The sequence below is a fragment of the Carassius carassius genome, chromosome 4, assembly GCF_963082965.1.
Source record: "Carassius carassius chromosome 4, fCarCar2.1, whole genome shotgun sequence".
NCBI classification, from domain to species: Eukaryota; Metazoa; Chordata; class Actinopteri; order Cypriniformes; family Cyprinidae; genus Carassius; species Carassius carassius.
The window spans coordinates 43,607,180-43,620,103 of NC_081758.1; positions in this window are offsets into that span (position 1 = coordinate 43,607,180).

Here is a 12,924-nt window from a genome sequence, read left to right on the forward strand (position 1 = left end):
TATGTGCCTTAAAACTAATCATAGACCTAACTAAAAAACCCTGAAAATCACTGTATTTATTTGTGCTGTTGCTTGTAGTTAGAATATTCTTATTTTCTTTATTTTTATTTGAAAGTATAGTTTTTCCATAAACATAGCACATACCGAACCGTACCGAAACATGACCCTAAACCCGATATCCACCGAACTGTGAAAAAGTTGAACGTTTCCACCCCTGTTAACCAGTATTCCCAGCGTCTCACAAATGTGTTGTGGGTCAGACCGAGCTAGATCTTAATATACGTTAAAGAAGCTCAGCTTTTAGAAATGCATTTATTTTCTTTATCTTTTCATTTCACTGCCCTGCGTCTCGTGTTTTTAAATGCAGAAACACATTCTGTGAGAAAGGCCTCTAATAGTTAGAGTAAGGCTTCTTGCATTTAAGTATTTTGATTATTTCCTCTTTTTCTGACCTCTACAAACACTCTGTTTTTGCTTCTGTACCTTAAAGACATGAGCACGTGTATGAAATTGGTAACATTAACATCATATGTTAATGAGCTGATGATTGAGATCTCATCTTGATTTCTGCAGCTGATTTTATCACACAGATGTAAGACGTTGCGTGTTTGCTCTCGACCTGCTTCTTCATGCTGTGCGTCAGTGAATTGATGCTGAAATATAGTTTTTCTCTCGATGGGACTGAATGTGTTTATGAGGTGACGGCCGCGAGAGGAGCTCCGACACAAAACACAATTTAAATACAAATTAGAGAGTGCACGTAAACCAATAGCATTTGCATTAATTCCACTGGTGTGTTTGTAAGATAAATGAGTCTGTCCTCAGAATTGAGAGGATGTTTCTTTTTATTTAGATGAGCTGGAGTTTTCACACGTTCACTCGCTTTTGTCCGTAGGGTTGCTTTGCTTCGTGTATGTTAATGAGGATTGGCTCGTGTGTATGAAGCTTTTCTCATTAATTTCTCTCAGTTTTTTTTGTGTGTGTGTTATTAGAAAAAAATCGCACCTTTACTGACCTAGATGCTGCAACTGCAAGTTTGCGTAGTTACAAATAAGGCATAAATAAAATAAAATAAAATATACATTTTAACTGAAATGAAATAAAATATGCAGAAAATAGTAAAGTGAATACATTTCAAAATAAGAGTCCCGTTGTATTTCAAGCTTATTTCTGATTAGAAGTCTCCCATTGTGCATAGATTTTTTTCATTCTTTCTGGCTATTATTGGTATTTTGGTTACACAATAAACTGTATCTGGCATTTGATCCAATGTAAGCTCCGTTTCTCTGAACCGCCCTGGACTAAAAACATTTTTTAACACATTCAGCATATGCACAATAATCTTTTCCTTGCATTTCTTTAAATGCATTATCACATATTAGTAAAATTCAGTATCGATGGACCTCCACTTCATGCGTATTGATATATGAGAACTTAAACCATTTTCAGTGCACATGTAAATAATGAATAAAACATGTCTTGAGTATTTAAACTCAGTTCCGTTTTACTGTTGAATTTGCAGCTTGTTAAATTAAATAAAAGAATTTGAGAAACCTGATTATTTTGAGACAGAATGTTTGTGAATTTTATTTGTGCAAATCTACAAACATTATGTTTGTAGAACATATGTTTGTAGATTTTAGAAAGCTTGTAGAGTCAAACACAACGAGCGAGGCGTTTTCAGCCCCCAAACTCTTGTTTGTACCCTTGTGAATGTTTAATTAATGCTTGTGCTTTCAGGCAAACTCTTAAATTGTGGGGCAGTTTGTGTTAATTACCCCCTTTATCCTGAAACCTCAGTGTAAGTGAAAAGCTTCTGCTAATGAAGATGCAAATTACCCGCGCCGCTCCTGGATTGATTGTACAGCTCTCTCTTTATTCCTGTGATGGACGCACATTAGAGCTTAAAAGCGTTGTATTTATGTACATTACACATTATTTTTTTCAACTCTCTGCGTGTGCAATATGATTTGTGCTTCCTGAGGTAATTAAAAACACTTTTTTTGATGATAAGGTTTAATTGTGCCTGTAAATATGTTCCATGTATTAGGCAAAAATACAGTGGAAAAACATCCAAACAGAGATAAGTGTTTTTATATCATTAACTTGTAATTGAATATGGCAGCTTATTGTACGGAATGAATTAAAGCTCTATGGAACTCTATATAACAAGAAAAAATACATGTTTGCATGGCATTTCACTGATAAATCTGACAGGAATAGTGCTGTAAATGTGCTCCCCTCAATTCATCTGAGATTAGGAAGAGTTTGTTTCTTCATCAGGTTTGTAGAAATGTAGCACTGCATCAGTGTCTCATCAATGGATGCTCTGCAGTGAATGGGTGCCGTCAGAATGAGAGTCTGATAAAAACATCACAATAATCCACAGCACTCCAGTCCATCAGTGAACATCTGGAGAAGACAAAAGCTGAAACACATCCAGCATTAAGATGATTTTAACTCAAATACATAGAGTCTATAATCCATAATAACACTTCCTCCAGTGAAAAAGTGTTCTGGTCTGAATCAGGAGAGAAATCTGCACAGATCAAGCAGCGTTTAAACAGCTCTAAACAAATCTGTGAGAGACAACAGCAGATGCACTTCTTCACTGGAGGAAACATTCTCAGTTTGTAGATTGTCAGAAAGCCTGATGTTCAACTGTGATTTGTTTTGCAGGTTGTTAGTTCACTGGAGTCTGTCTCCTGCCCTGGACGCCCGGATGTGATGTCATCATTCTGCGTCAGCGGCACACGTTCATGACCAATAGCTTCAACCAAGGCCTTTTTCAACTAGAGCATATATTTTTTCATGTACATATCTATATATAACTGAGAGCAATGCTTATTTTGTGTCAGACATAAGAAAGAGAACTCAGCTTTTCTACGGGCAAAACACAGAGCAATACTTCCTCGCGTCAAATCAGGTCTCCGTCGCCAGGCTTGTGTTGAGAACTCTTTTAACTTTCGTTTGGTGTCGTTGCTCTCTTCAGGGTTTGTGAGAAATTATTAATACGTCTGAAGCGTGTGAATGGAAAACTGCTTATTTAAGAAAAAATGTTATACCTTGAGATAAAAATGTGTACATTTCTTGCATCGTCCTAGAGTAAATAAATGATTATATTCACAAATATGATCTTATGTTTTACAGACTTTCGACTTTTGTTGTCCAATGTAACTGATGTTTGCTTTAAAATAGGTTTGAAGTACAGCACTCTTAATATATATATACATACACCAAAAATTATTCAGACACCGGATATAATTATTAATATAGTGGGTGCAGGACATTATAGTTCATTTAAGTAAAAAGAGCAAAATAAAGTAAACTGTTACATATCATACCTAAAAATTCCTATAAAAAAGTTATAAAAGTTATACAAATTTGGGACCAAAAAGTATTCAGATGCTTGACCTGACCATGTATTTTTTTTTTTTTTGTGAGGCTTATAGGAGTTTTTTCTTTTTTTTTGGATACATTGCATTTGTTCATTTGGAATACATTTAAACTTATCAATGCTTTTATTTTTGTCTCACTGTCAAACACCATGTGACATAGAATTATATTTTTGTTAGGGTCATTTCTGTTTCTTTTAGACATTGTTTTGGTGGAATATCAACAGAAAAGTTTTGCCTCTTGGACTTTTTTTGGAAGAGACATTTTTAATTATGTTGCATTTAGCATCCTCTGCACTTCTTGGTCAACTGGTTATATCCGCTGTAACCAAAGCCAGTTGGGTGAGTGTTGTTTTGCTCTGCCTTATGACGCATGATCACTGTCAGCGTCTCTCGAGACGATCACGTGTCTTAAACTCTTCTTCTAATCAACCGATGCATAGGAATTGACTTTGAGTGTAATGAGAGTCACCGAACACCAGGAAGAGCTTCATGTGCTATCGTTAGGACTGAAGCCTGTTCCTGTGCTCTTCAGGAGCTCATTAGCATGTGTTAATTCAAACCAATTCATGAGAACTTCCTCCCTGGATGATTTTCATATGATTCTCTGTGGAGGGTTTACATTGCAAAAACATCCTTAACACTTTGGTGCTTTACAAGCATGTTTTTTTTTTTTTTTTTTCATTTTTCATGCATTAAACGCATACATTAAAGTGCATTTTTAGGCACTTGCTGTGTTTACACACGAAAATCATGGACATGATTTGAAAAAAGTCGCACTGTTCATGTTGAAAATGAATGGGAAGTGAATTTCATCTAGTGGAAACATTTGGTACTGCGGCCAAATAAGATCTTACTGAAAGCTCATATTTTGTGATATCAACTTCAGATTTGAAGCACAACTTGTGTAGACTTATGGCTTTGAATTTTTAGCTGTTTCAGAATCAAAAGTTATGGAAAATATGTATTTAATATACAATTTTTTAACCATATTTGTGTGCATTTAAAAAAAAAAACTTTATTTACTTCAGCAACAATAAAAGTGTCTTCTTTAAAAGACACCAAACTTAAGTCTGTGTTCAAAAGCATTCAAGATTCATGAGTTTAAGATGAAAATGTAATTTTCATGTCTATGCTCAGAAAGCAGGTAATAAATGTATTATAATCAAAAAGTTTTGGGGAAAGTTACTTTTAAAAGTAATTCATTGCGCTTTTACGTTACTCCATAAAAAGTAACTAATTGTGTTAACTGTTTTATGGAAAGTAATGTAGTGCGTAACTTGTAATTTTTATATTTTTTTAAAGGCAGGGTAGGTAAAAAAATGTATAAAAAACTTTTTTTCCAAATTTTTTTAAACTTTATTTATATGTCAATACATAAATAAAATGTAAGTACTCTGAAAAAGAAAGTATAAAAATCGAGTGACTGTAGACCTCTCACGACTGTTTTAAAGACAGCTCATTATTTCCATTCACTCCACCCCCTCCCTTCTGGGCTCCTATAGATTATTTATCGTCTCTACTACGGCTCGCTAAGTAATGTTATGTTAGCTATATTACGCAGCTACGTGTGCTAATGACACATGCTTCATGAAAAAAATATGTATGATCAAAATACAAAAAGAAAGATTTACCTGTCCAGCAGAAATAAAGCCATCAAGGAGTCACTTTTCAGCCCCTTGAGTTCCCTCAGTTCTCGCCATCGCTGAAAGCCACGCCGATATTAACTCGCGTTTTATTTCTTTGTTTATCCAAAGAATTTTTGTTCATTGCCTTTTCTTGTACTGTTACTGTCTTCCTTTTTTTGGCTTCACTAACTGCATAGGCTGGTACTGTGAATTTTGCTTGCTGTTTTTCTGCCATTGTTTTGGTATTCCTAGGATCCGTGCCTGTTGAATTCCTCAAATCAAACGTGCACGCGCAAGTGGGCAGGTCATGTGTGGCAAAAGGGTGGTTGCCATGGTTGCGAGAGAGTGACAGTCGCCTAAGCCAATCCTATGTTTCGTCCCGAAATGGAAATAATGAGCTGTGTTTAATACAGATTAAACGGTCTAGAGTCACTCGATTTTTATACTCTTTTTTTATCAGAGTACTTACATTTTAATTATGCATTGATATATATAGAAAGTTTAAACAAATTTGGAAGAAAGTTGTTTATACATGTATTACCTACCCTGCCTTTAACCTGTGCTGGGCTTGTTTATTTATTTTTAATAACAAAATACCCAAAAGTTATATTTTAGGCAACTGCAAAGGCTCTTTCACAGTAAAAATGAGCTGAATTATCCTCAGGCTAAAGAAAGAGTCTCATTATCGAACAAAAATATAGCAAATTAATAAAAAAACAAACAAACAAAAAAACATTTAAGTCACATGTACTTATTTACTTGTTTATACTTAAAACAAGAAAGAAAGAAAAAAAATAGCTGAGACGCTCAATTGATTCAGAAATTTGAATTAAGTTTATTTGCAGGTATTTTATATATTAAGTTTATTTAGAAGATTTTTTCTTCTTGTTTTATGCATAAACTCACTTAATTTTGGTATGTGTTTTTAGAAAGCAAGTTTAATATATTTTGTCATTTTGCTTTTGTCTTGATTTAAGGATATTTATACTGAAAAAAAAAATGTTGTGACCAATTCAATTCAAATTCACACTCATAAATTCATGTATTCAGAGTTTTGAAGCACAAAATTGCAGTGGAAATCTTAATTACGCGTTCTTATTACGACTGCCACATCCGATTAGCAGCCTGACTGACTGAGAGATTGAACAAATCACAGGATTGTAATGAATTACATTTCTCACGCTTTCATAGTCTGCTCGATTACAGATGGGAGTGTTTCGAATCGAGCGATCTGCATTACTGCTGTGCTTCCAGAGGAGCGTCTGCTGTCTGATGATTAATAACTCTGAAGGATTGTCTTGTATTAGTGTTTGATGCCTCATTTATTAATGAGCGTCATGTGATCTGATCTCGTGTTTATTCCTAAAGCTCAAGCCGTATGGTGCTTGCAACAGGAAGCTCATGGGTTTGATTCCCAGGAAATGCATGAACAGATCAAATGTTCAGTTAGTGAGAGAGATCAAATGTTGCTTGAATGCAGTGTAAGTTGCTTTGGGTTAAAGTTACTGTCACATGAATAGATATACATTAGAAGTGTTTCCCCAGCTGTCAATCAACCACTGCACTAAAACAAGAGTTTCAAACTGTGCTGGTTAAATGCATCAATTAAAATAATTCTACTTGAAATGTTAAATCTGTGCTGAGAGTCCTTCCCTTTCTGATTTTTCTGTTTTACCGATGTTGCTATTTTTATTTTTATCAAATTATGCATTTCACTGTTATTTTACTATCACTGAGATATTATTATACTTTTTGTTAATATTTTGAATTAGCTATATTTTATTACTATAATTTCAGTTTTGATAATTTTGTGTGATTTGTCATTTTTATTAGTTTTTGTTTTTATAAATTTTTATTTCAGTTTTACATCAAGTTGAGATTTGTTGTCTTGGCTACTGAAATAAAACAAACAGGTTTTTTTTAAATTGTATTTAATTGCTTTAGTTAGTGTTTATTTTATTTCAAGCAGCACAGATGTAGTTTTCTGGTATTACAGGGTTTCTGCGGGTCTTAAAAAGTTCGATTTCTCCCTTCAAACTAATTAAGGCCTTAAAAAAAATTGTGGCCTTAAATGTTGCATGCACTGCAAAAAAATCAATCAATCAATCAATCAATCTTGAGGGTTATTATTGTTAAATAAAATTAAATCTAAATCTGTAAAAAAAAATGTTTTAATTTAATTTATGTTACTTGAAATAAAATGAGCATTGACTGAAATAAAATATATAAAAAAATTAAACTTATTTTATTTCCGTTTGTTGTTTAAGCATCAGTATAATAGCAAAAAACATAGCAAAAAAGACTACAATATAAAAATAAAACAATTTGAAATATTAATAAAAAACTTTAATAATACATAAGATAATGTTTCAACACACATTATATATATATATATATATATATATATATATATATATATATATATATATATATATATATATATATATATATATATATATATATATTATAAATATATAAAAATAAAATCTAAAAATAAATCTAAAATCAAAACCTAAACCAAAATATTAACAAAACCTTTAATAGTATCCCAGTGATACTAAAATAACACTAAAGGTCTATCCACCCGAAATATGAAACATAAACAAATATTGCACACATTGCATTTCACATTTTTATATTATATAAAATAATGTAACGTAATATAACATAATAAAATAGAATATTATTGTATGTATTAATAATTTTAATGTAAATTAACTACTGATCTGTTTAACAACTATATTTTGTTATATTGATGTTATATATGTGAGGATATTACTGTTATTAAAGATAAATGAAAAAGTTTTACTAGATATGATTCAAATGGTTTGTAGTAATTTAAAATATAAAATATATAGATCAATGCCAGTATCATTTTTAGTATTATTCAGCTGTCAGACATGGGCGCTTGTTTTCCCCATAGGATAAAAAAAGTGTAATATATATATATATATTGTGCAACACACTCAAGATGTAAACTCAAATTTTATAAAAAAAAAAATTACAAGATGTAAAGTTACAAAAAGTCAAAATTACAAGAAGTAACAAAAAAATAAAATAAAACATTATGAGATGTAAAGTAAACAACAACAACAAGTTTTTCTGAGGAAAAAGTCAAAATTATGATATGCAAAGTTTAAAGGTGCCATGTGCAAAAATTGAGGTAAAAATATCCAAAAAATGACCTACACGCATCAAAAGAATGAGAAGAAATAAGGGCGATGATGTCATTAAAAAAATGTCAAGTTATAGTGCTGCAGAGATATCAACCTTAATTAGCATTAGCATTACTAGCCCTGGCCCGACAGGTGTTGTAATACCAGTTTCGGCCATCGGAGGCGGTATGCGGGCAACATAACCACCAGCCAACCTGCAATACACGAATAACTCGCACGGCTTGTGGGCGTAATCTAACCTGATGTCAATCATGTGGAAAGTACAGCCCACTACTTCATTTCAGTTCAGGGAAGAGAGCGGAAGGATGACTTAAGCCCTTGGCAAGAGACCACCACCCGCTACAGGGAAACAACCGCGCTCGGAAACACAAATCAAATCCGATAAGAAAAGGAGCCGAACCAGAGTAAACATCGGCACTGCTTTCAATCGCTGGAGACAACTGATGGACCTGAAAGAAATGAGGTTCGACACCGAACTTGCAACATTTCTTTTGGATTGGTAAGTTAGATGCTGTTAGTATTTCGCTAGAAGTTTGTTTTATATGTTTGTGTATTTTTTTTCGGGAAGTTATAACATAGAAATGTATCGAAGGCTGTTCTATAAACGTGCTAATGTTAGCGATGGCTAACCGTAGCTGCGTTTGATAATTAGCTAGCTATAACTTACCCTTATATCATAACTAACCTGCTTTGTCTAGTCTGTTGGTCTCCGTGTCCTCTTTGCTTCGTGGTTTTTCTGTACGTGAGAAAATTGATGTGTGGCATGAAAGTGTGTGAAAAGAGTAAATTGCGTGTTTCTCACGGTGAATGCTTGAGAGTTGGCAGCTCTGGTTACATTGGTTGGCGCTAGCTTGGTCAACATCAGCTGTCTGATGTTGACCAATGATGTTGACAGAATGCTGTCTGTCAAATTAAGTTAATTCAAATAATGTGTATATACAACTCAAAATGTAAAATGTAATATGAACAAAACGAATAGGAACATATTCACTGGTAAAGGTGAAGATGTCATGTTTCAAAATCACTTGACATCACCCAACGTTCCTCTGGAGGCAAAACATCCTCTTCTAGCAGCGGTTCTCAATTCCAGTCCTATGTAAAAATAGCAAGAAGATAGTCTGAATTGTGATTTTATTGATTGTTCCAAAATCAGCGGATCAAACACCATTCTGGTTTATGTCACCAGAGCTGGTTTAATAACCAATGTTTTACTGAGAATACATACAGTAATATAACACGTTGATCTGGTGTGAAAAAGCCATTGTAATTTTTTACCAGAAGATGCAGTTTTGAATGTTGATTAAACATTACAAGGTCCAACAAACAAACACATAAATAAATAAGACAGATATGGACAGATGAATCGTTCACAATAAGATCAATTACATGCATTTAGAAAATAAACTACATTTTAATTTCATGCCAACTTTTAGGAACTGCTCTATGGAAGTTTATTTTCCACTGAGAATAAATTTTATCTAAAATGTATTTGATGAAAAAAAAAATGTATGATAAAAATAAAATCCCACGATTCTGAAAGATATAAACATGCACTTCTGAAAACTAATGCAAGAATTGAAAAGTTCCTTTGTTATTCTGTGCAGGAAATTAAAATAATAATAATAAACCAAAAAACAAACAAACATGATTGCAAGATAGAAACCGATCAGAAACTGATTTTCATTCTGTGGTGAAACAGGTTTCCGTTCAGCCCTGCTCTGTGGAATGAAGATGAATTAAAGAACTGATTTGTCTCTTTTAATGACTGAGTGAGCAACAGAGCAGAGCATTGTGGGACGTGTCTCCCGTGTGATTGATTCGGCTTTCATGTAGTTCTTTCATGCCCTGAATTAGTTTATTTTTCAAGCCATAAAATCAGGTGTCATTTCCTTCCTGATAATGTCCCAATCATGTCGTATCGCTGTCATTCCACTGGCTTTCTGCTCAAATGCAGCGATGCAGACACAACTAAGCATTAATCAGGAGATAACAGCCACACACAACAGGAAATGAAAGCATTAATGTCTTCCTGTGCGCGCCGCTTGATTACGCAGAGGAAAAATGTCTTATTAAAGTGCAGACAACATGGCATTAATCTTGTCTGATTGTGATCAAGTAAAGGTCAGAATAAGGTCAGTAATATCTCCAGATGAACTCTTCCTGGACTGAAGCAGCTCAGCTTTACTTGATTCTCCATCAATCATGTTTTAGAGTCTCAAATCTGATCCTCGGGATCTTTTGAGGAGCGTTTGTTTCCAGAAGCTTTACTTTCACTGTTCCTCAGCGGAGGAATGATCTTCTCAAGCCTCCAGAACATCTCACATCTTCTGAGGAGCCTTGATTTCTTCAGCTCTCAGTCACTGTGTTATATGTGCGGATCATTTACATCTCATCTCATCACTGGAGATATAGAGCACAGACTCATATTCAGATCAGATTATGTCAGTATCTGCTGCTGATTTACATCACAAATGGATGTCATCAAAGAAATAGCATATTTTTGCTTGTTTTTCCTCCATGTTCTCAGTGTGTGAGCCTGATGAATCAAATATGATGTTTTTTTAATGCAAGGGTTAAGGTCAGTCTTGGTTCAGCTCAGTTTTCATATTGTTCATGAATCAAACAAGCAGCTACAGGTGAATCACAACATTATACACTTCAATTTGAAGCAAAAAAGCATTTGAAAATCAGACAAAAAGATACAAGACTGAGAACTTAATGAGGTAAAGAACTACAATCCCATGATGCATTGCGAATTATAATTATAATTCTAAACATGCATATATACAAATATTTAAGTGGAGTGGGTGGAGCTTTAAGGATTTAAAATATGTTCAGCAAGGAACATATTTTACAATATTTTCTTTAAATATATTTATATATATCTATAAAACATTTTTAAATCATTATATCATCTAGTTTTGACCTGTAATCCACGTTAGCTTGATTGTAAATGTATATTCTTGCTGAAATAGTATTAGTAATAAAACTGAAGCAGTATTTTCTTAAAAAAAACAACACAATAATCTTTTATTTACAACATTAACCCCCCCCCCCCCCCCCCCCCACACACACACACACACGTTGCACTTCTTGCATATATTTCTGAATTCATCTGTTCGTGTATTACTGTATTGTGATGTTTGGTTATGCTTGATTTTTATGCAGATCGTCCTCATGAATCAGTTAAAGATGTGGCACATTTTCAGATTAAATTCCTGGATGATGCAGCGAGAAGAAAACTCATGAGGTAAAGGGAATGTAATGAATAAATAAGAAGTCAACAATATTTAAAGAATGGATGGTTGGATTTTAAATTATCACAACATCAGACCATCCAGAAATAGAATCTCTCAGAGCTGGATCTGAGAATGAAATATGAATGCAAAGGGCAGTTTTTGGGTCAAGTGTGAATGCATCTTTCCGAGTACAGCAGAGTCTGTGTTTGTGCTGCTGGAGGGCTTGATTTGTTCTTGATCTCCGCTTGCCGATGAATGAAAACTCCGTGTCTGAGCTGCTCGTGTCAATAAAACGAGCCCTCGTGCTTCAGCTTCATAACCTCAGGTGTTTGGAAGAGCTTCCTCCTCCCGTTTCTGTGTCCTTTATCAATATTTCATGGCTTATCATACCCTCTCGTTAGTTTCCAGATGTGATCAGATTGCTCCTTGCTGCTGCTGTTTCAGAGAAGAAACCCATACAGAGAAAAACAATACATATTTTAAAATAATTTTTTTAATGAATTTCAATATACACAGGCAAAAAACAAAAACAAAAAAAAAAAGACCAAAAATATATATTTGCTAAGATATGTTTCAAGAAACATTTATGTATAATAGTTTCTACCAATATATTATTTAGCTTTTTTTTTTTTAGCTTTTTGCAAATATATATTGAAAAAACAAATATATATATATATATATATATATATATATATATATATATATATATATATATATATATATATATATATATATATATATACAACATATGTATAACATATTTTTCAAATATACTCAATAATAATAATAATAATAATAATAATCATTATTATTATTTATTTTGTTTGGACATATTGGTCATTATACAGTGTTGGGTATATTTCATGTCCATTGATGATAATTGTATTTTTTTCTAACATTTTTCTGAATCAGTATAATTAAGTGAATGCATATTATATTCTTTATATTATTATATTATATGCTTTTTAAAATAATGACATTTTTCTTTCTCTGTCTCTTTCTCTGTCTCTGTCTCTGTCTCTGTCTCTGTCTCTGTCTCTGTCTCTTTCTCTCTCTGTCTCTGTCTCTTTCTCTGTCTCTGTCTCTGTCTCTTTCTCTTTCTCTGTCTCTGTCTCTTTCTCTGTCTCTGTCTCTTTCTCTTTCTCTGTCTCTGTCTCTGTCTCTGTCTCTTTCTCTGTCTCTGTCTCTTTCTCTTTCTCTGTCTCTTTCTCTTTCTCTGTCTCTTTCTCTGTCTCTTTCTCTGTCTCTGTCTCTTTCTCTTTCTCTGTCTCTTTCTCTTTCTCTGTCTCTTTCTCTGTCTCTGTCTCTGTCTCTGTCCCTGTCTCTGTCTTGTTCTCTTTCTCTGTCTCTTTCTCTTTCTCTTTCTCTGTCTCTGTCTCTGTCTCTGTCTCTTTCTCTGTCTCTGTCTCTTTCTCTTTCTCTTTCTCTGTCTCTGTCTCTGTCTCTTTCTCTGTCTCTGTCTCTGTCTCTGTCTCTTTCTCTGTCT